At 43.0% G+C, this 24,655-nt stretch overlaps 1 long non-coding RNA gene across 1 annotated transcript in view; it reads left to right on the forward strand.

The window, feature by feature from the left end:
• LOC146870340 (uncharacterized) overlaps positions 1-24,655 on the forward strand; it is a 283,437-nt gene that overhangs the window by 34,876 nt on the left and 223,906 nt on the right. Inside the window, exon 4 of the long non-coding RNA XR_014959378.1 lies at positions 16,808-16,975. This is a non-coding gene — a long non-coding RNA (uncharacterized LOC146870340). The remainder of the gene's footprint in view (positions 1-16,807; positions 16,976-24,655) is intronic.

Consider the following 24,655-nt stretch of genomic DNA (forward strand, 5'->3'; position numbering starts at 1 on the left):
ATAGGACATCTCTCATTTCTTTGTGAAGTGAATTGTCCTTGATTGATGGGTGCATTTTGGTTGATCCTGTTTTGAGGTAGCTTTGTGGGAGACGTTGAATGTTTTATGGATTAAAGTCGTGGCAGCTTTGCCTTGCATCCTTGTTTTTACTTTCAGCTAGCTGGAGATATTTAAGAATGCAGCAAATCAGCTGGCATAGACGGCAAAGTTGAGCTACAATGTTTTGTTAAAATTGTCACATCAAGCAGCAGATGATGTATTATGTGTCAGATATGGCAGGGCCCACTGCAGGGGCCTGTGTTCTACCTCATGGTCACAGGTTCAAATCCTGGCGGGTCGTGCCTTTCATCCATCTGAGGTCGATAAAATGAGTTGGGTAGCAATAAACATCTGTTATTCAGCGCCAAGATACCTATGGGTGAACTTGTGCTTATATATATGTGTGTGTGCATGCTATTTGTTTCAAATCCCTATTGAGTGACACATTTCCTGCATAAACCACTGGCTTTAGGAGAGCCTCCTGTTTTTCATTTACAGGTTTACCCATTACTTTGTATGTTTAAACAAAACATTACTTTGGTGTTGCTCACAGATCTGTTGCGAGAAGTGGTGTTGGTCCATCGGTCGTGACGTGGTGTCTGTCCATCGGTCGTGGGGCGTGTCGGTCCATCGGTCGTGTCGGTCCATCGGTCGTGTCGGCCCATCAGTCGTGGGGTGGTGTCGGTCCATTGGTCGTCCGGTGGAAAATCAGATTCGTGGTCCTTGTTACTTTTTGCATAGTAACAAACTAGCTGGAAAGCTCTGCAATGGCCTACAGCCCAGTTTCCAAGCCCTGCAAACGACCCAGATCGATACAGAGCGAACGCAGGACCTTCCAGGAAGCATGGGAAGAAGAGTACTTGTTTGTAGAATGCCCAAAAGAAAAAGCCACCTGTTTGCTTTGCAAAGAGAAAGTAAATGTTCTGAAGAGGTATAACCTGGAACGGCACTACAAAACGCGGCACTCTGGATACACTGTGAACTTCCCACTGAACTCAAAACTGCGATCTGCAAAACTGGCATCGTTGAAGCAAGCTCTTTTTTCCGAGCAGAAGATCTTCCTTTGCCAGATGAAGGAATCTGAGGTTGTAACAGAAGCGTCTTTCAAAATATGCTACTTGCTTGCCAAACATAAAAAAACATTCTCAGATGCAGAGCTTGTGAAGCAATGTTTCCTTTCAGCAGCCGAAATTTTATTTGACAATTACACTAAGAAGGCCAGCATTTTAAAGGAAATCGGTGCATTGCAGCTATCGGATTCCACGTGTGCACGCAGAATAGAGGCAATGGGACAAAACATCCAGGAGCAGGTGATCAATGCAGTGAGAGAGTCGCCGTTCTTCAGCATTGCCATGGATGAGTCCACAGACATAGGCGATGTTGCCCAGTTATTAGTTTGGGTGAGGTATCTGGACCAATCGCTTCATCCCAAAGAAGAGCTCCTGTGCCTTTTACCACTGAAAGGGCACACAAGAGGAGAAGATATAGGACAGACTGTGATAGACTACCACTGCATTATTCACCAGGAAGTATTGTGTGGAAAATTCAAGCGTGGAGAACTGAATAATGTCCTAAAAGGTGCAGTGAAAATTGTTAATTTTATCCGTGCCAAAGCTCTCAACCATAGACTTTTTAAAGCAATGCTGCAGGAATCTGAAGCAGAATATACCGACGTCTTGATGCACACTGACGTGCGTTGGCTAAGCAAAGGGAAGGTTCTGGAGCGGTTCATCGCATTGCTTCCTGAAATTGAACTCTTTGTGAACAGTAGAGGCCAATCGTTCCCAGAACTAACGGATGTGAAATGGCTTGTTATGCTCCATTTTCTTTCAGATATTTTCACACATTTTAATGCTCTTAATTTGACCCTGCAAGGTAAAAAACAGCTTGTGTGCTCCCTCATGAATGGTATTTATGCTTTTGAAAGTAAGCTTGTGCTATTCAAAGAACAACTGGATGATAGTGACTTCACCCACTTCCCAAAACTCTTAGCTGTGATGCAGAGGTTTCCAGATGCACAAGAAATTCTGTCAAACCTAGACCTTGGTGCATGTCTTGAGGAAATTTCTGGGGAGATCAAACGACGATTTGCTCAATTCAGAGCCCTCACCCCTCTGTTCAGGCTGGTTGAAAACCCCTGGATGGTGAGTGCACGAAATCTTGACGTTGTTGCCCTTATTGGCATGGAAAGGGCTCAAGCAGAAATAGAGCTCATTGACATGCAGCACAATTCAGCCCTCAAAGCATCTTTTTTGGGGCAAGCACCCAAAGAATTCTGGAAAATTGTGCCCCCTGACAAGTTTCCTCTTCTTTTTACAGTGGCCCAGAAGGTAATTTGTATGTTTGGGTCAACATATGCTTGCGAATGTTCATTTTCCACAATGGGACTGTTAAAGAGCAAACTCAAAAATAAACTTACAGACATACATCTGGAGCAGCTTTTAAGGCTTGCCGGTTCCAACTTGGTACCTGATTACAGAAAACTAATCAGTGACATGAAATGTAAAATAAGTTCGTAGTGTTTGTCTTTAACATATCTATTTTTGGGACTCTGAAGCCTGTGCTGCACTGGGCATGTGCTGAATATCCGGTTACTGCAAATTGCCATGCAATCCCACTTAAGATTGCTATTGTCTGCTAATAAAAAAACATTATATACATGTGCTCCATGTAGTTACATCTGCTTTGGAAATACAGCATTGTCTAGTAATGTTTTGAAACGGCAGTGATTTTTTCTCCCCCTATAGCCCCGCCCCACTGACCCCGCCCCCAATGACCCCGCCCCCAATGACCCCGCCCCCACCAGTGCGGCCCTCGGCCAGAAACCACACTGTAAATTTGGCCCCCGAGAGAAAGTTTGTGAGTACCCATGGCTTAGACTGTGTTCCAATAAATGTCCGTGGGGGAAATAGACTACGTAAGTTACGGAGACTAGAATCAAGATATATCATAGATTTGCTCACATAATGTCCAAGAGGATTGAACAGTGGGGAAGAATTAGCCGTTCATTTAGGCTCTTAGTTCATATTAGCTTCAGTGGATACATGAATTTCTTGAGTTAATAAATATCAGAATGTAGATTGTTTTTTGAACTCTTGATGACAATATATGTGATTCGAAATGTATAGCGTGTAAATATGGAGTTCGATAGGAAGAGACGTATGCCGATCCACGGCTAGATTAAGTATGACGTTTTGTGGTACAATACAGAATAGCCGAATCACGGCTTAATTAGTGACAATTTGATCTACAAATATTATTTTATATTATAATCATGTAAAGCAGGAAGCATATTGTCAATGAATTTCCATGAGAACTGTATATGCACACACAACTTCAAAATGGCACTCACGTTAGTAAGAGAGTGTTTGTCCCTTCTAGATTTTAGTGCTCCATTACAATGCTTTTTAAACATGCCTCCTCCGATGTGTCATGAACACCGAAGAAGGCTTTTCGCCGAAATGCGTTTGTTTGTTGTTGGTTGCTGAATTAAAAGACTTTCAAGCGCCCCACCCCCCGAGAGTGCGGTATTTCTTTACAACTGAAGAAATCGAGCGAAAATATATATATATATATATATATATATATATATATATATATATATATATATATATATATATATATATATATATTCACTGAAAAAACCATAGGTTTCAGGGGTGTTATAGTTAGCTGGACTTTTCACTTGTACAAAACCATTGAAATTCCCCCGTTATAGTTAGTTCAGCTAACTATAACTCGGGCGCCCACAATGCACTGCTGATGACGTCACATATTACATCACTCATGACATGGTCAGTGACATCACTCATGACATCACTGATGACATCTCAAATGACATCACTGATGACATCACTGATGACATCATCCTTGTGATAGAGTGGCAGACCTCCTCTCACCCTAATATAACCTTTGATACACACATTCAAAAATAGAGACTAAAATTTTCAAAACAATGGACATACCAATACCAGTTACAACAACCTCTTCAGTAATTCTAAGATCCACATACACATCCACTCATTCACCAACAGTCCTATACAGTCACTCATACATGTACTCACTCATCATATGTACTCATACGCCTATACATCCTGTTACACAATGCCACTCATCCATAGAGTTACTCACACACATAGTCACTCATGCTAATAAAGAATCAAACATACATTTACTTGCATATACAGTTATACACACACCACCATACTTACTTCTACGGAAACTTACACATACTTAGTCTTTTAAACAATCACTTATAGAAACACATACTTATTCATACAGGAACTCTTTCAATCTCTCACTCTCACATATACTCACATATATACACCAATAGTCACATATACTAGTTTAAAACATATGTAGTTACTCATAAAGACACTACTGAGACAGTCATTCACTCACTAACACACCCATACACACACTCATCCACCCATACAGTCCTGCACACATGCTGTGTTCAACACATACAAACAGTGAGTCACTCATTCATGCACCTATGCACTACGTAATACCCCCCACCGAACCATGCAGACACTCAGACTGATACTCAAAAAACCAACTAATAACCTATATAGACACCCATGTAGCTACTCACCAACCCATGCAGCCACTTATACACAAAGTGAGAGACTGATACAGATATTTACATATTTAAACATTACTCACTAAGCCATGTATTCACTATGATACACTTAATCAGTCAGTTACACAATCAATTTTTCAAAAACAAATCATCCATTTAGACACTTATATACCCATTTATTCTTCCATCGACCTTGAGATATACATATATAAAACATATTTAATTTTCAGAAAAACACACATTCACTGGATGATGTCATCAGTGATGTCATCAGTGATGTCATTTGAGATGTCATCAGTGATGTCATGAGTGATGTCACTGACCATGTCATGAGTGATGTAATATGTGACGTCATCAGCAGTGCATTGTGGGCGCCCGAGTTATAGTTAGCTGAACTAACTATAACGGGGGAATTTCAATGGTTTTGTACAAGTGAAAAGTCCAGCTAACTATAACACCCCTGAAACCTATGGTTTTTTCAGTGAATATATATATATATATATATATTATCTACTGGCGGTCGCCAGTAGATAGTTATAGTTAGGACCACGTTTCCATAGGAAATCCGCAACATTCTATTTTGAATAACTTTGGCGCCGGTAGATGAATCCTCGCGAATTTCTCAAAATAGGTGGGGCGCTACGCTACGCTCCTACCCTGAAAGTCTCGGGGGGATTCGTCAAGCGGGGGCTGAGATAAAAGGGGGGTCCCAAAACGCGTTTTTCCCATGCATTTTTCCATAGGACCTTTAGACAGAGCTACAGCCCGAACGGCTGAACAGAATTACTAGAAATTTGGCAGAGAGGTAGTCCTTAGGTCAAGGAAGTGCCTTTTGTAGGTTTGGTGTAAATCTGTTCAGTAGATCCTGAGAAAATAGCATTTAAAAGCATATATATATGTGGGCGGAGCCTAACCACACATCTCATCCTGAGATCTGATTGGCTGTCAGCACTTCATCCAAGAAGTGTTGGCAGCCATCTTGGGACCAATATACATGATAGCACCTCATTAAAAAGCATTGCAGTTAATAGAAGGTTTTAAGACTTTAGTTACATTATAAATCAGTTGTTGATGGTACCATACTCATTTTAGGAATTGTGGTATGTTCTAAGGTGATTTCACCATGTGAAAAAGCCTTCTGCTGGGATATCATGATTGAGAGAAAAATATTTTCTCATGCTTTTACCACAGAGGTTTGGAAGGTGATCTATAGGCTAAACTGAGAGCTTATTTTCTGTAAATTCACATTATCTTTCTCAGTCATGTGAGAATGAAGTCTGACATTCTCAGTAAAACATGTACATCCAACAAGGGCAGAGACTGTCAGTTGATTCCTTTGTGTTCTACTGCAGCTTCCCAGAGTGTTCCAAAGAACTACTAGAGCGCTAACAGTCCTACTTATGATAAACGTATGGCACACCTGAAGCCATCTTGCTTGGATTAAAGTGGTAACTCTTAAAACATTTAATTTAATAAGGAACAAAATGAGGGGGTTCATTTTTCAATCAAAAGTATGATTAGTGCTGCAGAAAGAAAAATTAGGGCACATTTTGAGTGACTTCTCAAATCCTCTTCTATTTCATTAAAAAATTCTGACATGCAGACTGAAACATGCACTTTCAATACCAGCAGCAGTTTTCCCTGGTGAGCAGTAGCTTTACTACAGTGATCTAATGAGCAAAAAGAATGCTAACATTCTGAATTTATGGCAAATGTGTGACACATCTGAATGCCTTCTTGATGGAATCAAAGTAAAAAACTGAAAGTATTTCCTACTGAGGAGACTGCAGTAAATGAGGAAATTAGGAAACTTCATAACAAATAAGTCTCCCAAGATGGCCACCAGAGACAAAAGAGCCCAAATGTAGCCCAAATATCACCCAGATGTAGCCCAAGTATAGCCCAATGACAGAATGTCCCAGAATGTTCTTAAAAACAACTAGAGCGCTTACTGTCTTCATTATGACAAAAGTATGGCACACCTGAAGCCATCTTGATTGGAATAAACTGGTAACACTTAAAACATTTAATTTAAAAAGGAACACAATGAGGAGGTTCATTTTGCCATAGAAATTATGATTAAAGCTGAAGAAAGAAAATGAGGGCACATTTTGAGTGACTTCTCAAATCCTCTTCTATTTCATTAAAAAAATTCTGACATGGAGACTGAAACATGCACTTTTAATACCAGGAGCAGACTTCCATGGTGCAGTAGTTTTACTACAATGATCTAATGAGCAACTAGAGTGCTAACATTCAGAATTTATGGCAAATGTGTGAGATATCTGAATACCTTCATGATGGAATCAAAGTAAAAAACTGAAAGCATTTCCTACTGAGGAGACTGCAGTACATGAGGAAATTAGGAAACTTCATAACAAATAAATCTCCCAAGATGGCCACCGGAGACAAAAGAGCCCAAATGTAGCCCAAAATCACCCAGATGTAGCCCAAATATAGCCCAATGACAGAAGTGTGCAAAACACTTATTATTTTGTGTTTTTGCAGTGTTATATAGTGCAGACTTGTCAGGTATTGGAGTGCTTTACATGAGCATTGGTTACATCACACAAGAACACATTCATTTTGCTTGTAGACATGGGGAAACTAAGTGATTTGACCAGAATCACAGAATGTCGAGCTGAAGCAGAAACTTCAACCTGGTTCCCCAGTTGCAAAGTCTGCAGTTCTGGAAGTAACACCACATCATCTCCCCTAAGTGCAACATTTAATCAAGTGGTCAACTGGATAAAAAAACATAAAGATAACAAATAATTTAAAAGTGCTTTGTCGCTATTTGAAAACTCAGAAAATATGTCCTTATTTTAGCCTTTTAGAGCACTAACCATAATTTTGATGCCAATAAGACCCTCTCATATATGTAATTTCTAAAGGAAATGCTCTAGGTATTACAGTTTTGATTACATCAAGATGATGTCAGGCGTTCCACACTTTTGTGATAAATATAGAATGTTAGCAATCTAGTTGTTCATTAGGATACTGTTGAGAGGCAGAGGCCAGGGGCACGGACTCTGAAAATTGAAGGCAGGTAGGAGGGTGCAAAGGCAACAATTTAACCACACTGAGCAGGCAGGAAGGGCCGTGGAAGCACAACAGACTATGGAGGGCAGTGGAAAGGGGGGCAGGGGCAACAAACCAACAATACAGGACTTGCAAGAGAGGCTGTTGGAGGCAAGATCTATTACGGGTCAAGGAAGCTAGGGGCGGTCCCCAGATCCCCGGGAGCCACCACAGAACTGAGCAGGAGAGTGAGTCAGGGACAAAAGGGGCACCTTAATTTGAGCCGGGGTGCCTAGGAACGCTTGCTCCAAAAATGAAGAAAACAGACATATGAGACATGGAATTGGAGGCAGAATACAATGGCAGTTTAATGAGAAGATGCAACTTCAAAGAAACCGCAGAATAGAGACATAAAGTACAAAATACAGAATCCAGATAATCATACAGCTGTCATGATATTCTCTGTATCTCAATTAATGTACTGACAGAGAGAGAGAGAAAACACATCTATAAATGCATCATGAGAAACAAGTTACACCAAGGAAAATGTTACCTAGGAACACTCACGTTTACTCTTAGAGCAAGCATTCCTGCAATTACAATACAAAATCTTTTAAATGCTAAAGTAAAGAGAACAATGGTTAAACATAACATGACATTTCATATAGGTAAAATAGAATAAGATACTTCAAGCAAAGCAGAGCAAGACATTTTAAGCAAAGGAAGACAAGAGCTCCCAGCTCTTGGGGAAAACCTGCACTGCCTGTTAACCTACATACAGACGGCGAGGTAGTCCGTCGATATCTGTGGGTGCTCCCTTTTTATATCATTTTGTGGGCTCCTTTGCACGCTACATCTACCTACGTATGCTACCCAAAAGCTTCGTCTGCAGATTTTACCAGACATTTCGTCATTTACCCACTTAATGCTGACAATGGACTGGGTGAAAAGGTCAGTCTCTCAGGCCAATCGCTTATCATAAGTTCCATAGAGCAAGCAGAAAATAATGGGTATTGTACGGGAATTCAATATATTCATGTATAAAATCTCCTCAGTTCTCCTAACCTGACGCTCTGCGGTTGCCACTTCCTTAAAAGCGGGAAACCTGCCCAGGAAGCAAGTACCAGTCCAGGATGCAGCCTACTGTATGTCGACAGCTTCAGGGGGATGTTGAACTTTGATACCGAGCACGGAGCACTCGGGTAGGGTGGGGGCTACTGGTTTGGAGCAGAAGGCCTCGCAGACCTGCCTTCAGACTGCTATACACTAAAATTGCAGAGCTATGGTCAATTTAACAAAGAGGCCTACATATTGAACAGAAGGGCCTACACAGGGGTTTTATACTGGCTGAGTGGTAAGGATGTCTCAGGATAATTATATAGCAACACAGGACCCGCTGGTCAATTTAATACGGCCTACAAATGCAGCTGGCAGGGCAAGGACAAGGGTCTCATACTTCAGGTGTGGACAGAACGGGCCAGGGGCCCCCTGTGATACAAAATCTACCCTCCTTCAAGCCTGTGGCAATGTAATAGACCATTGTGGGCAGAAGGAAGAGGCAATGGTAGTACAACCATACATGCCAACAGACCCGATTCAGCCAGGAAACGTCCAATGTTTTTAAGCTCAAATGGGCTTTATTTGATCTGTCTCCTGTCTACAATATCCTCTTTTTCAATGTAACTCAAAGGGGAAAATCAATACCCCAGTTTTTTTTCAAAATCTCCCTCTTACCAAGTTCAAAATGTTCGCAAGTATGGTACATTGGATCATGGAAGGAAATGGGATAGGGACATGGACTTGGATAACAGAGGACAGGAGGGACATGGAGAGGTGCACCAAACTGACCCTGCAGGGCAGGCATCAGGGTTTGCAGCAGCACAATACACCACACGGGTGTGCAGCACAACAATCCATAGAAAGCAAGAGGGAGGGGACAGGACTATGCACATGGACAACAGAGAACAGAGGGGCAAGAGGCAATGGTAGCTAGCTGACCATAATGGACAGACAGGAGAGAAAGCTGCAGCATAACAGACCATAAAGGGCAGGAGGGACGGATCAGGGGCATTACAATGGAACAGACAAGCCAGGAGGGAGGGAGTAGGGCTGGGGGCAAGGGGGCAGGGCAGGAGCAGCAAGATAGCCATGGAGGTCAGGCAGGATGGGCACTAGAAGCAAGACACACCATGAAGAGCAACAGTGAGACTGTGATGGCATACACACAGACCATGGAGGGAAGGTGGGAGGGGGTCAGGGGCAGCTAACTGACCACACAGGGAAGGTGGGAGGGGCCATGGCAGCACAGAAGACCATGCATGGCAAGTGGGAGGGTTAGTGGCAGCACAATGGCTATGATGGGCAAGAGAGAGGGTGGAGGGGCATGCACAAAGGACGATGGAGGATAGAAGGGAGGGTCAGGACCTGTGCACAGACAAGAAAGTTCAGGGGAAGGGACCTCACAACAGACCACACGGGGCAGGCAGGAGGAGCAGCTGCAGCACAACAGACCAGGGAGGGCAGAAGGATGTGGCAGTACAATGGACCATGTAGGACAGGAGGAAGAGGATAGGGGCATGGCATGTGGACAGGCAGGGTGGAGGTGACAGGGACAGGTTACAGTCATCTGACAATGCTAGGCAGGTGGGAGGGGAGTGGCAGCTCAACAGAACACTCAGAGTAGATAGGAGTGGCAGGTCCATGGGACATGGTGGGCAAAAAAGATGGAGCAGGGGCATGCACAAAGACATCGGAGGGCAGGGGGAAGGAGAATAGGGGCAGCAAGCTAAGCACAGAGTTTAAGCAGGAGGTCAATGATGGGGCATAGAATTGGGCAATGGAGGGCAGGAGGAGTGGACTGGTGCATCATACTGAGGGCAGTGGCAGCACATCAGACAATGCATGGCAGGAGGGAGGAGGCTAGTCCATGGATTCACACAACAGAGGATAGGGAGGAAGGGGATGGGGCAGCAAGCTAACTGTTCAGAGAAGGCGGGTATTAGGAACTTTATTGTTTTTAAAACATTGTGTCTGTGCGAACTACTTAAAATATGAACAAGTATGCAGCATAATCTCACTTTTATTCAGGAAGAAGAGGACGTTTGTGACTGTGACTCCGGGCTCACTTGGCAGAAACACCCCCTGACCCTCCACCCCCTATCGCAAAATGTAATGCCCGTGAAAAGGGTAGGTGAACACAGTGTTATATAGAACATAGTCCTGAGAGCACGATTGAAAATGAAAACTAGATATAGTGTATGGTATAAACTATGCACCAAAAAGTGTGATATAAGATGAACCAGGCGTGAAATATAATATGCAATACATTGTGCGCAATGACAGATTCATTGGAGTGCGCGAGATAGCACAGGCACTAGCGCGTGCTATGCGATATGCGCCTTGGAGTGTAATATGCACAGGGCAGTGTTGTGTAACCTAACTAGTCTCTAAAGTTGTAATATAAAATATGTGCTGGGGAGTGTAAGGTTGCATATGCACTGTGAGAAAGATATGGATCCCAGATTGTAATATGTATGGCATAGCGCTGTGCTTTATAACATAGGCTCTGTGGCGCTTACTGGAGGTACCTAGTGGTATAGTTTGACCCTAGGGACCCTTAGGATTCAAGGGGACTTAATCTCTCAACTTAGAACAGCCACAGGGCGCGTTTACACAGTGGTGAAGGGAGGGGACGGGGCCTGAGGTGACATGTGCAAACACGCACTATGGCACGTTTTAAATTGGGGATATAATTTCCCTTCAATACTGAGGGCCCCTGGGGGCTAACTAGCCCACCAAGTGCTTCCAGTAAGCGCCACTGAGCTGCATTGCAGAGAGGTGGTCCAGGCCGTGCCACTTTTTACACCTCTCTGCAACGCAGCTCTGTGGCACTTACTGGAGGTACCTAGTGGGCTAGTTGGACCCCAGGGACCCTCAGGATTCAAATGAACTTAATCTCCCAACTAAAAACGGACACAGGGCGTGTTTACACAGTGGTGAAGGGAGAGGACGGGACCTGAGTTAACGTGTGCAAAAACGCCCTGTGGCCTGTTTTAAGAGGTAGTTTTAATCCCCATGCCCTCTTATATACTAGGGGCTTACAGAGGAGGTCATGCTAATCACAGGGGGACCCCAACGCATAATGTTCCCTAGTGTATGTAGGTGTTTTCACTGTATTCTAAGTGTCTTTTAACATAGCACTGGCTCTAGGACTGGTTAGTCAGGCTCAGTTACCACCAGTATCCGTCTGAAAAAGTTGAGGGTACAGGATGATTTTGCAACAAGGCTTCTTTCTGCTCTTCTTTTTGTTCTTTCTGCACGTTATCCTTCTTCCTGCACTTATCTTCGTATTTGAGGACTTCTGTTGCTTCTTTCTGCACTTCTTTTGTTTCTTTCTGTGCATTTTTCTTCTTTCTTCACATGTCCTATCTCTGTAGGCATAGTTAGAAATTAGCATTTAAAAAACCTTTGAAATTCACAGAAAAAACCATAGGTTTCAGGCACGTTATAGTTAGGAATTAGCATTTAAAAAACCTCAGAAATTCACTGAAAAAACCATAGGTGAATGTGTGTTTTTCTGAAAATTAAATATGTTTTATATATGTATATCTCAAGGTCGATGGAAGAATAAATGGGTATATAAGTGTCTAAATGGATGATTTGTTTTTGAAAAATTGATTGTGTAACTGACTGATTAAGTGTATCATAGTGAATACATGGCTTAGTGAGTAATGTTTAAATATGTAAATATCTGTATCAGTCTCTCACTTTGTGTATAAGTGGCTGCATGGGTTGGTGAGTAGCTACATGGGTGTCTATATAGGTTATTAGTTGGTTTTTTGAGTATCAGTCTGAGTGTCTGCATGGTTCGGTGGGGGGTATTACGTAGTGCATAGGTGCATGAATGAGTGACTCACTGTTTGTATGTGTTGAACACAGCATGTGTGCAGGACTGTATGGGTGGATGAGTGTGTGTATGGGTGTGTTAGTGAGTGAATGACTGTCTCAGTAGTGTCTTTATGAGTAACTACATATGTTTTAAACTAGTATATGTGACTATTGGTGTATATATGTGAGTATATGTGAGAGTGAGAGATTGAAAGAGTTCCTGTATGAATAAGTATGTGTTTCTATAAGTGATTGTTTAAAAGACTAAGTATGTGTAAGTTTCCGTAGAAGTAAGTATGGTGGTGTGTGTATAACTGTATATGCAAGTAAATGTATGTTTGATTCTTTATTAGCATGAGTGACTATGTGTGTGAGTAACTCTATGGATGAGTGGCATTGTGTAACAGGATGTATAGGTGTATGAGTACATATGATGAGTGAGTACATGTATGAGTGACTGTATAGGACTGTTGGTGAATGAGTGGATGTGTATGTGGATCTTAGAATTACTGAAGAGGTTGTTGTAACTGGTATTGGTATGTCCATTGTTTTGAAAATTTTAGTCTCTATTTTTGAATGTGTGTATCAAAGGTTATATTAGGGTGAGAGGAGGTCTGCCACTCTATCACAAGGATGATGTCATCAGTGATGTCATCAGTGATGTCATTTGAGATGTCATCAGTGATGTCATGAGTGATGTCACTGACCATGTCATGAGTGATGTAATATGTGACGTCATCAGCAGTGCATTGTGGGCGCCCGAGTTATAGTTAGCTGAACTAACTATAACGGGGGAATTTCAATGGTTTTGTACAAGTGAAAAGTCCAGCTAACTATAACACCCCTGAAACCTATGGTTTTTTCAGTGAATTTCTGAGGTTTTTTAAATGCTAATTCCTAACTATAACGTGCCTGAAACCTATGGTTTTTTCTGTGAATTTCAAAGGTTTTTTAAATGCTAATTTCTAACTATGCCTACAGAGATAGGACATGTGAAGAAAGAAGAAAAATGCACAGAAAGAAAAAAAAGAAGTGCAGAAAGAAGCAACAGAAGTCCTCAAATACGAAGATAAGTGCAGGAAGAAGGATAACGTGCAGAAAGAACAAAAAGAAGAGCAGAAAGAAGCCTTATTGCAAAATCATCCTGTACCCTCAACTTTTTCAGATGGATACTGGTGGTAACTGAGTCTGACTAACCAGTCCTAGAGCCAGTGCTATGTTAAAAGACACTCAGAATACAGTGAAAACACCTACATACACTAGGAACACTATGCGTTGGGGTCACCCTGTGATCAGAATGACCTCCTCTGTAAGCCCCTAGTATATAATAGGGCAGGGGGGCTGGTGGGAGGAGCGGGTGCCCAAAACCTATATAGGTCAGAGTAGTGGCAAAGTGGTGGAGTGGTATCGATATATCGATGACTTGTTCATTGTGTGGCAAGGGACAATGGATTCGGCTCTTGGATATGTCGATGCCCTCAACAAAAACAATCTTAATCTACACTTCTTGGGAACAGTGAGTCCAGTGGCAGTGGACTACCTGGATCTGAGGGTGTTTGTAGAGGATGGAAATATACATACGGCATTATACCGCAAATCTACAGCGGGTAATTCCACATTGTTTGCCACCAGTAATCATCCACCTAAACTCATTCAGAGTATTCCATACGGCGAACTTGTCAGATTAAAGAGAAATAGTACTAGAGAGAAGGACTTTGAGGCGGCTGCCACAGAGTGTATTGCCAGATTCACTGTGAGGGGGTACGAATCGGTAGCCCTAGAAAAAACTTTGCAGAAGGTGCGAGGGATTCCAAGAGACAGACTATTAACAGATAAACAGAAACTGACTGAGAAGGACAATAAGGGCAAATTCCGGATGGTCACCCCTTATTCTTCAGAGGCTAACCATCTGAAACATATGCTTAAAAAAAATTGGCACATTTTGAAAACAGATAGTGTCATCTGTGACGACATTCCGGCCTATCCTTTAGTAACTTTTAAGAAAGCAAGGTCTCTACGGGATATGATGGTAAGAAGCCATCTAGAGAAAGTACCAGAAAGAATGAACACTCTAAAAGAAATGAAGGGATTTTTTCCCTGTAGTAGGTGTAAATCTTGCTCTAACAGCAGAAGGGTTCTATCTTACAAGATACCAGACACAAGGAAAACAAAAGAAATAGCCAAGTTTATAACCTGCAGTAAACCGTATGCGGTATACTGCTTGGTATGTCCATGCGGGCTACGCTAAATAGGTAGCACTATACATCAATTGAAAATCAGGATACCATCAAAGTGATAGAAATCAATTACAATATTTTGGCTTAGACCACGGGTACTCATAGTACGGCCCGCGGGCCGCTGGCGGCCCGCCTGGCCTTCATCGGCGGCCCGCGGACCCTTGCATACACATTCATACAGTATGCAAATTCCTTCCTGTAAACAGAGAAGATGGCCGCAGGAGCATACGTAGTGAATGCGTATTCAATACGTATTCACAACGTTTGCTCCTGCGACCATCTTCTCTGCTTATCTTGCCTCTGATTGGCCTGGGCCGCTGAGACGTGTCGTGACGTCACACACGGCACCCGGCGCGAAGCACAAGCCCTTTAAAAGTCAGCTGTAACTAGCGCTTTCACAGCTGACTTTTAAAGGACCTTTGAAGAAGCTTCCAGCGTCCGTGGCGACGTCGACCTCCTTGCAGCCCGCAGCCCCGGGGAGAATCTTCATTGCAGCCGGAAAAACTCCGATATCACTCAAGCTGCAGGTAAGTGTATGTAACCGCTTCTGTTTTGTGTTTCTATGCCCGCCGTCTTTTCTGGATGTGATTGAGGGAGAACAAGTAGAAGAGCTCTTTTTCAATGGATGCAATCGTTCCTGTCTTTGCCTTTCATTGCTTTCTTGCCCAAATTTGTTTAAAGATGGGCACGCCATTAGCTGGGTATAAGATTGTAGGCAAGGCATGGTTGGAGAGCGTGCAGAATGATCTCCTTGCACCTTTCAGGTATCTTGGCTGTGGAATTATGTGATATTACAGGTAGATAGATCTCCGGATACCCTGCTGTGTGCATCTATGTGTCACGGAAAGTTACTTTGGTATCCATGGCCCTGTGTGTGCGCAGGTTTGGGAAGGCAGGACATTGAGAGCTTTGCAGAAGACTCCGATGCTGCTGAGGTCGGGTGTAACAGACTCCGATGCAGTACCAAAGCTCAGATACCGAGCAGCATTGGAGAGGCACAGCGGGATGGGACTGAAGGTGACTGAGCGGGAGGGGCTGACGCTTCAGGAGCAAGGGCATCTATTCAGCCCTGAATCACGCTGTCTGCAATTTAGAGGGGCCTCACACATTCCTTTTCTGCCCAGGGCCCCAAACATCCTAGAGCAGGCCCTGATTACCCCGAGGCAGCACGTGTTTACCTTCACAGAGCTTAATTACTGTCACTAAATTGTAAGCAAACCTCGGTTCTTCAAACATGCAGTCTATAATGTAATTTAAAAAAAAGAAATGGCACAATCACACCCACACTGATAAACAAACTATTGTGTATCTGTTGTGACAACTCACTGCACACAGGAAGCAGAATGTTAGCCGTGTGAGGTTCACAAAGTGATAGCAACCGAATCTATGGGCTCCATAAAGCCTATATGTATCTATATGTGACTGTGTGGCTTTAATATGCAGGCGTGTGCCCCACAGATAATGCAAACACTCACTGTACTGGAGACTAAATGTATCCCCTGACCATCCTGTGTATGGCATACTGACCATCTGTCTGCAAACATTGCGTAATTTGTTGTTCTGTAATTACATGAAAAATCAGGAAAATAACCCCAAATTATGCGAAAAACTTCCTTAAAAACACAAAAGCTGCAGGTAAGTTTTTAATTAGATGTGATTCAATGTGTGTGAGATTAATGTGCTTTGAAGAGAAATTGTGATGATGTGTAATTTCTTTCCAGTAATTGTAAATGTATTGTAATTGTATATTTGGCAACTTGCAAACTAGTATCTAGAATGCTGACATTTTATATAGGCAAACCTTAATAAAATCCTTTTCTGAGAACTGACTTGAAATGAATGTTACTCATTCTATCTGCTGTTTTGCTAGTTACTTTTCCCTGCCCGGGATCTAAGTGCAATAGTCCGTATACGATATTTGTCTTTTCTGGACGGTCACCCTGTAACAGACAGCGCTGCCTCATGTTGTGAAAGGGGAAGTTGCTGCAGCATAACAGAATGGAACATTGCCTGCTTTAATGCTTCTTCTCGTCCACCGCAGCGTCTTCTCGCCCAAAGCCTCTTCTCTGCCTGAGGCCCCTTCTTCGCCACTTGGATTAGGCCAGCAGCAGCTCCATCACCACATCTGCCTTCATCTTCACGACCAGCTTGATTTCCATCACCCTGCAACACCAGCTCCCCCCGCAGGTTGATCTTTGCACCCCGAGAGGTAAGCACAGCATCCTATTTTAGTAGGCAATGTGATGGTCCTTACTTTCCCGGACTCTTTCACCCTGCGCCTTTTCTCAAGTCTCACCATCTCTCTTTCTCCCCACCTGTCTCAGATGCCATTGTAATAATGTTAGATCAAAACAGGAACTCGCATATGAGAAATAGGAGTGGTGTCACAGACGTTACTTGCAGTAATATTAGTGAGCAGCTGCTGTGTTACAATATTGAAAACACTATTACTAGCCATGATTACAAAATGTAAACACTGTTTTTTTTTTAACTAATAGGACATCTCTCATTTCTTTGTGAAGTGAATTGTCCTTGATTGATGGGTGCATTTTGGTTGATCCTGTTTTGAGGTAGCTTTGTGGGAGACGTTGAATGTTTTATGGATTAAAGTCGTGGCAGCTTTGCCTTGCATCCTTGTTTTTACTTTCAGCTAGCTGGAGATATTTAAGAATGCAGCAAATCAGCTGGCATAGACGGCAAAGTTGAGCTACAATGTTTTGTTAAAATTGTCACATCAAGCAGCAGATGATGTATTATGTGTCAGATATGGCAGGGCCCACTGCAGGGGCCTGTGTTCTACCTCATGGTCACAGGTTCAAATCCTGGCGGGTCGTGCCTTTCATCCATCTGAGGTCGATAAAATGAGTTGGGTAGCAATAAACATCTGTTATTCAGCGCCAAGATACCTATGGGTGAACTTGTGCTTATATATATGTGTGTGTGCATGCTATTTGTTTCAAATCCCTATTGAGTGACACATTTCCTGCATAAACCACTGGCTTTAGGAGAGCCTCCTGTTTTTCATTTACAGGTTTACCCATTACTTTGTATGTTTAAACAAAACATTACTTTGGTGTTGCTCACAGATCTGTTGCGAGAAGTGGTGTTGGTCCATCGGTCGTGACGTGGTGTCTGTCCATCGGTCGTGGGGCGTGTCGGTCCATCGGTCGTGTCGGTCCATCGGTCGTGTCGGCCCATCAGTCGTGGGGTGGTGTCGGTCCATTGGTCGTCCGGTGGAAAATCAGATTCGTGGTCCTTGTTACTTTTTGCATAGTAACAAACTAGCTGGAAAGCTCTGCAATGGCCTACAGCCCAGTTTCCAAGCCCTGCAAACGACCCAGATCGATACAGAGCGAACGCAGGACCTTCCAGGAAGCATGGGAAGAAGAGTACTTGTTTGTAGAATGCCCAAAAGAAAAAGCCACCTGTTTGCTTTGCAAAGAGAAAGTAAATGTTCTGAAGAGGTATAACCTGGAACGGCACTACAAAACGCGGCACTCTGGATACACTGTGAACTTCCCACTGAACTCAAAACTGCGATCTGCAAAACTGGCATCGTTGAAGCAAGCTCTTTTTTCCGAGCAGAAGATCTTCCTTTGCCAGATGAAGGAATCTGAGGTTGTAACAGAAGCGTCTTTCAAAATATGCTACTTGCTTGCCAAACATAAAAAAACATTCTCAGATGCAGAGCTTGTGAAGCAATGTTTCCTTTCAGCAGCCGAAATTTTATTTGACAATTACACTAAGAAGGCCAGCATTTTAAAGGAAATCGGTGCATTGCAGCTATCGGATTCCACGTGTGCACGCAGAATAGAGGCAATGGGACAAAACATCCAGGAGCAGGTGATCAATGCAGTGAGAGAGTCGCCGTTCTTCAGCATTGCCATGGATGAGTCCACAGACATAGGCGATGTTGCCCAGTTATTAGTTTGGGTGAGGTATCTGGACCAATCGCTTCATCCCAAAGAAGAGCTCCTGTGCCTTTTACCACTGAAAGGGCACACAAGAGGAGAAGATATAGGACAGACTGTGATAGACTACCACTGCATTATTCACCAGGAAGTATTGTGTGGAAAATTCAAGCGTGGAGAACTGAATAATGTCCTAAAAGGTGCAGTGAAAATTGTTAATTTTATCCGTGCCAAAGCTCTCAACCATAGACTTTTTAAAGCAATGCTGCAGGAATCTGAAGCAGAATATACCGACGTCTTGATGCACACTGACGTGCGTTGGCTAAGCAAAGGGAAGGTTCTGGAGCGGTTCATCGCATTGCTTCCTGAAATTGAACTCTTTGTGAACAGTAGAGGCCAATCGTTCCCAGAACTAACGGATGTGAAATGGCTTGTTATGCTCCATTTTCTTTCAGATATTTTCACACATTTTAATGCTCTTAATTTGACCCTGCAAGGTAAAAAACAGCTTGTGTGCTCCCTCATGAATGGTATTTATGCTTTTGAAAGTAAGCTTGTGCTATTCAAAGAACAACTGGATGATAGTGACTTCACCCACTTCCCAAAACTCTTAGCTGTGATGCAGAGGTTTCCAGATGCACAAGAAATTCTGTCAAACCTAGACCTTGGTGCATGTCTTGAGGAAATTTCTGGGGAGATCAAACGACGATTTGCTCAATTCAGAGCCCTCACCCCTCTGTTCAGGCTGGTTGAAAACCCCTGGATGGTGAGTGCACGAAATCTTGACGTTGTTGCCCTTATTGGCATGGAAAGGGCTCAAGCAGAAATAGAGCTCATTGACATGCAGCACAATTCAGCCCTCAAAGCATCTTTTTTGGGGCAAGCACCCAAAGAATTCTGGAAAATTGTGCCCCCTGACAAGTTTCCTCTTCTTTTTACAGTGGCCCAGAAGGTAATTTGTATGTTTGGGTCAACATATGCTTGCGAATGTTCATTTTCCACAATGGGACTGTTAAAGAGCAAACTCAAAAATAAACTTACAGACATACATCTGGAGCAGCTTTTAAGGCTTGCCGGTTCCAACTTGGTACCTGATTACAGAAAACTAATCAGTGACATGAAATGTAAAATAAGTTCGTAGTGTTTGTCTTTAACATATCTATTTTTGGGACTCTGAAGCCTGTGCTGCACTGGGCATGTGCTGAATATCCGGTTACTGCAAATTGCCATGCAATCCCACTTAAGATTGCTATTGTCTGCTAATAAAAAAACATTATATACATGTGCTCCATGTAGTTACATCTGCTTTGGAAATACAGCATTGTCTAGTAATGTTTTGAAACGGCAGTGATTTTTTCTCCCCCTATAGCCCCGCCCCACTGACCCCGCCCCCAATGACCCCGCCCCCAATGACCCCGCCCCCACCAGTGCGGCCCTCGGCCAGAAACCACACTGTAAATTTGGCCCCCGAGAGAAAGTTTGTGAGTACCCATGGCTTAGACTGTGTTCCAATAAATGTCCGTGGGGGAAATAGACTACGTAAGTTACGGAGACTAGAATCAAGATATATCATAGATTTGCTCACATAATGTCCAAGAGGATTGAACAGTGGGGAAGAATTAGCCGTTCATTTAGGCTCTTAGTTCATATTAGCTTCAGTGGATACATGAATTTCTTGAGTTAATAAATATCAGAATGTAGATTGTTTTTTGAACTCTTGATGACAATATATGTGATTCGAAATGTATAGCGTGTAAATATGGAGTTCGATAGGAAGAGACGTATGCCGATCCACGGCTAGATTAAGTATGACGTTTTGTGGTACAATACAGAATAGCCGAATCACGGCTTAATTAGTGACAATTTGATCTACAAATATTATTTTATATTATAATCATGTAAAGCAGGAAGCATATTGTCAATGAATTTCCATGAGAACTGTATATGCACACACAACTTCAAAATGGCACTCACGTTAGTAAGAGAGTGTTTGTCCCTTCTAGATTTTAGTGCTCCATTACAATGCTTTTTAAACATGCCTCCTCCGATGTGTCATGAACACCGAAGAAGGCTTTTCGCCGAAATGCGTTTGTTTGTTGTTGGTTGCTGAATTAAAAGACTTTCAAGCGCCCCCCCCCCGAGAGTGCGGTATTTCTTTACAACTGAAGAAATCGAGCGAAAATATATATATATATATATATATATATATATATATATATATATATATATATATATATATTCACTGAAAAAACCATAGGTTTCAGGGGTGTTATAGTTAGCTGGACTTTTCACTTGTACAAAACCATTGAAATTCCCCCGTTATAGTTAGTTCAGCTAACTATAACTCGGGCGCCCACAATCCACTGCTGATGACGTCACATATTACATCACTCATGACATGGTCAGTGACATCACTCATGACATCACTGATGACATCTCAAATGACATCACTGATGACATCATCCTTGTGATAGAGTGGCAGACCTCCTCTCACCCTAATATAACCTTTGATACACACATTCAAAAATAGAGACTAAAATTTTCAAAACAATGGACATACCAATACCAGTTACAACAACCTCTTCAGTAATTCTAAGATCCACATACACATCCACTCATTCACCAACAGTCCTATACAGTCACTCATACATGTACTCACTCATCATATGTACTCATACACCTATACATCCTGTTACACAATGCCACTCATCCATAGAGTTACTCACACACATAGTCACTCATGCTAATAAAGAATCAAACATACATTTACTTGCATATACAGTTATACACACACCACCATACTTACTTCTACGGAAACTTACACATACTTAGTCTTTTAAACAATCACTTATAGAAACACATACTTATTCATACAGGAACTCTTTCAATCTCTCACTCTCACATATACTCACATATATACACCAATAGTCACATATACTAGTTTAAAACATATGTAGTTACTCATAAAGACACTACTGAGACAGTCATTCACTCACTAACACACCCATACACACACTCATCCACCCATACAGTCCTGCACACATGCTGTGTTCAACACATACAAACAGTGAGTCACTCATTCATGCACCTATGCACTACGTAATACCCCCCACCGAACCATGCAGACACTCAGACTGATACTCAAAAAACCAACTAATAACCTATATAGACACCCATGTAGCTACTCACCAACCCATGCAGCCACTTATACACAAAGTGAGAGACTGATACAGATATTTACATATTTAAACATTACTCACTAAGCCATGTATTCACTATGATACACTTAATCAGTCAGTTACACAATCAATTTTTCAAAAACAAATCATCCATTTAGACACTTATATACCCATTTATTCTTCCATCGACCTTGAGATATACATATATAAAACATATTTAATTTTCAGAAAAACACACATTCACCTATGGTTTTTTCAGTGAATTTCTGAGGTTTTTTAAATGCTAATTCCTAACTATAACGTGCCTGAAACCTATGGTTTTTTCTGTGAATTTCAAAGGTTTTTTAAATGCTAATTTCTAACTATGCCTACAGAGATAGGACATGTGAAGAAAGAAGAAAAATGCACAGAAAGAAACAAAAGAAGTGCAGAAAGAAGCAACAGAAGTCCTCAAATATGAAGATAAGTGCAGGAAGAGGATAACGTGCAGAAAGAACAAAAAGAAGAGCAGAAAGAAGCCTTGTTGCAAAATCATCCTGTACCCTCAACTTTTTCAGACGGATACTGGTGGTAACTGAGCCTGACTAACCAGTCCTAGAGCCAGTGCTATGTTAAAAGACACTTAGAATACAGTGAAAACACCTACATACACTAGGGAACATTATGCGTTGGGGTCCCCCTGTGATTAGCATGACCTCCTCTGTAAGCCCCTAGTATATAAGAGGGCATGGGGATTAAAACTACCTCTTAAAACAGGCCACAGGGCGTTTTTGCACACGTTAACTCAGGCCCCGTCCCCTCCCTTCACCACTGTGTAAACACGCCCTGTGTCCGTTTTTAGTTGGGAGATTAAGTTCATTTGAATCCTGAGGGTCCCTGGGGTCCAACTAGCCCACTAGGTACCTCCAGTAAGTGCCACAGAGCTGCGTTGCAGAGAGGTGTAAAAAGTGGCACGGCCTGGACCACCTCTCTGCAATGCAGCTCAGTGGCGCTTACTGGAAGCACTTGGTGGGCTAGTTAGCCCCCAGGGGCCCTCAGTATTGAAGGGAAATTATATCCCCAATTTAAAACGTGCCATAGTGCGTGTTTGCACATGTCACCTCAGGCCCCGTCCCCTCCCTTCACCACTGTGTAAACGCGCCCTGTGGCTGTTCTAAGTTGAGAGATTAAGTCCCCTTGAATCCTAAGGGTCCCTAGGGTCAAACTATATGACTAGGTACCTCCAGTAAGCGCCACAGAGCCTATGTTATAAAGCACAGCGCTATGCCATACATATTACAATCTGGGATCCATATCTTTCTCACAGTGCATATGCAACCTTACACTCCCCAGCACATATTTTATATTACAACTTTAGAGACTAGTTAGGTTACACAACACTGCCCTGTGCATATTACACTCCAAGGCGCATATCGCATAGCACGCGCTAGTGCCTGTGCTATCTCGCGCACTCCAATGAATCTGTCATTGCGCACAATGTATTGCATATTATATTTCACGCCTGGTTCATCTTATATCACACTTTTTGGTGCATAGTTTATACCATACACTATATCTAGTTTTTATTTTCAATCGTGCTCTCAGGACTATGTTCTATATAACACTGTGTTCACCTACCCTTTTCACGGGCATTACATTTTGTGATAGGGGGTGGAGGGTCAGGGGGTGTTTCTGCCAAGTGAGCCCGGAGTCACAGTCACAAACGTCCTCTTCTTCCTGAATAAAAGTGAGATTATGCTGCATACTTGTTCATATTTTAAGTAGTTCGCACAGACACAATGTTTTAAAAACAATAAAGTTCCTAATACCCGCCTTCTCTGAACAGTTAGCTTGCTGCCCCATCCCCTTCCTCCCTATCCTCTGTTGTGTGAATCCATGGACTAGCCTCCTCCCTCCTGCCATGCATTGTCTGATGTGCTGCCACTGCCCTCAGTATGATGCACCAGTCCACTCCTCCTGCCCTCCATTGCCCAATTATATGCCCCATCATTGACCTCCTGCTTAAACTCTGTGCTTAGCTTGCTGCCCCTATTCTCCTTCCCCCTGCCCTCCGATGTCTTTGTGCATGCCCCTGCTCCATCTTTTTTGCCCACCATGTCCCATGGACCTGCCACTCCTATCTACTCTGAGTGTTCTGTTGAGCTGCCACTCCCCTCCCACCTGCCTAGCATTGTCAGATGACTGTAACCTGTCCCTGTCACCTCCACCCTGCCTGTCCACATGCCATGCCCCTATCCTCTTCCTCCTGTCCTACATGGTCCATTGTACTGCCACATCCTTCTGCCCTCCCTGGTCTCTTGTGCTGCAGCTGCTCCTCCTGCCTGCCCCGTGTGGTCTGTTGTGAGGTCCCTTCCCCTGAACTTTCTTGTCTGTGCACAGGTCCTGACCCTCCCTTCTATCCTCCATCGTCCTTTGTGCATGCCCCTCCACCCTCTTTCTTGCCCATCATAGCCATTGTGCTGCCACTAACCCTCCCACTTGCCATGCATGGTCTTCTGTGCTGCCATGGCCCCTCCCACCTTCCCTGTGTGGTCAGTTAGCTGCCCCTGACCCCCTCCCACCTTCCCTCCATGGTCTGTGTGTATGCCATCACAGTCTCACTGTTGCTCTTCATGGTGTGTCTTGCTTCTAGTGCCCATCCTGCCTGACCTCCATGGCTATCTTGCTGCTCCTGCCCTGCCCCCTTGCCCCCAGCCCTACTCCCTCCCTCCTGGCTTGTCTGTTCCATTGTAATGCCCCTGATCCGTCCCTCCTGCCCTTTATGGTCTGTTATGCTGCAGCTTTCTCTCCTGTCTGTCC

Source organism: Triturus cristatus, chromosome 1_1, assembly GCF_964204655.1.
Source record: "Triturus cristatus chromosome 1_1, aTriCri1.1, whole genome shotgun sequence".
Taxonomy (NCBI): Eukaryota; Metazoa; Chordata; class Amphibia; order Caudata; family Salamandridae; genus Triturus; species Triturus cristatus.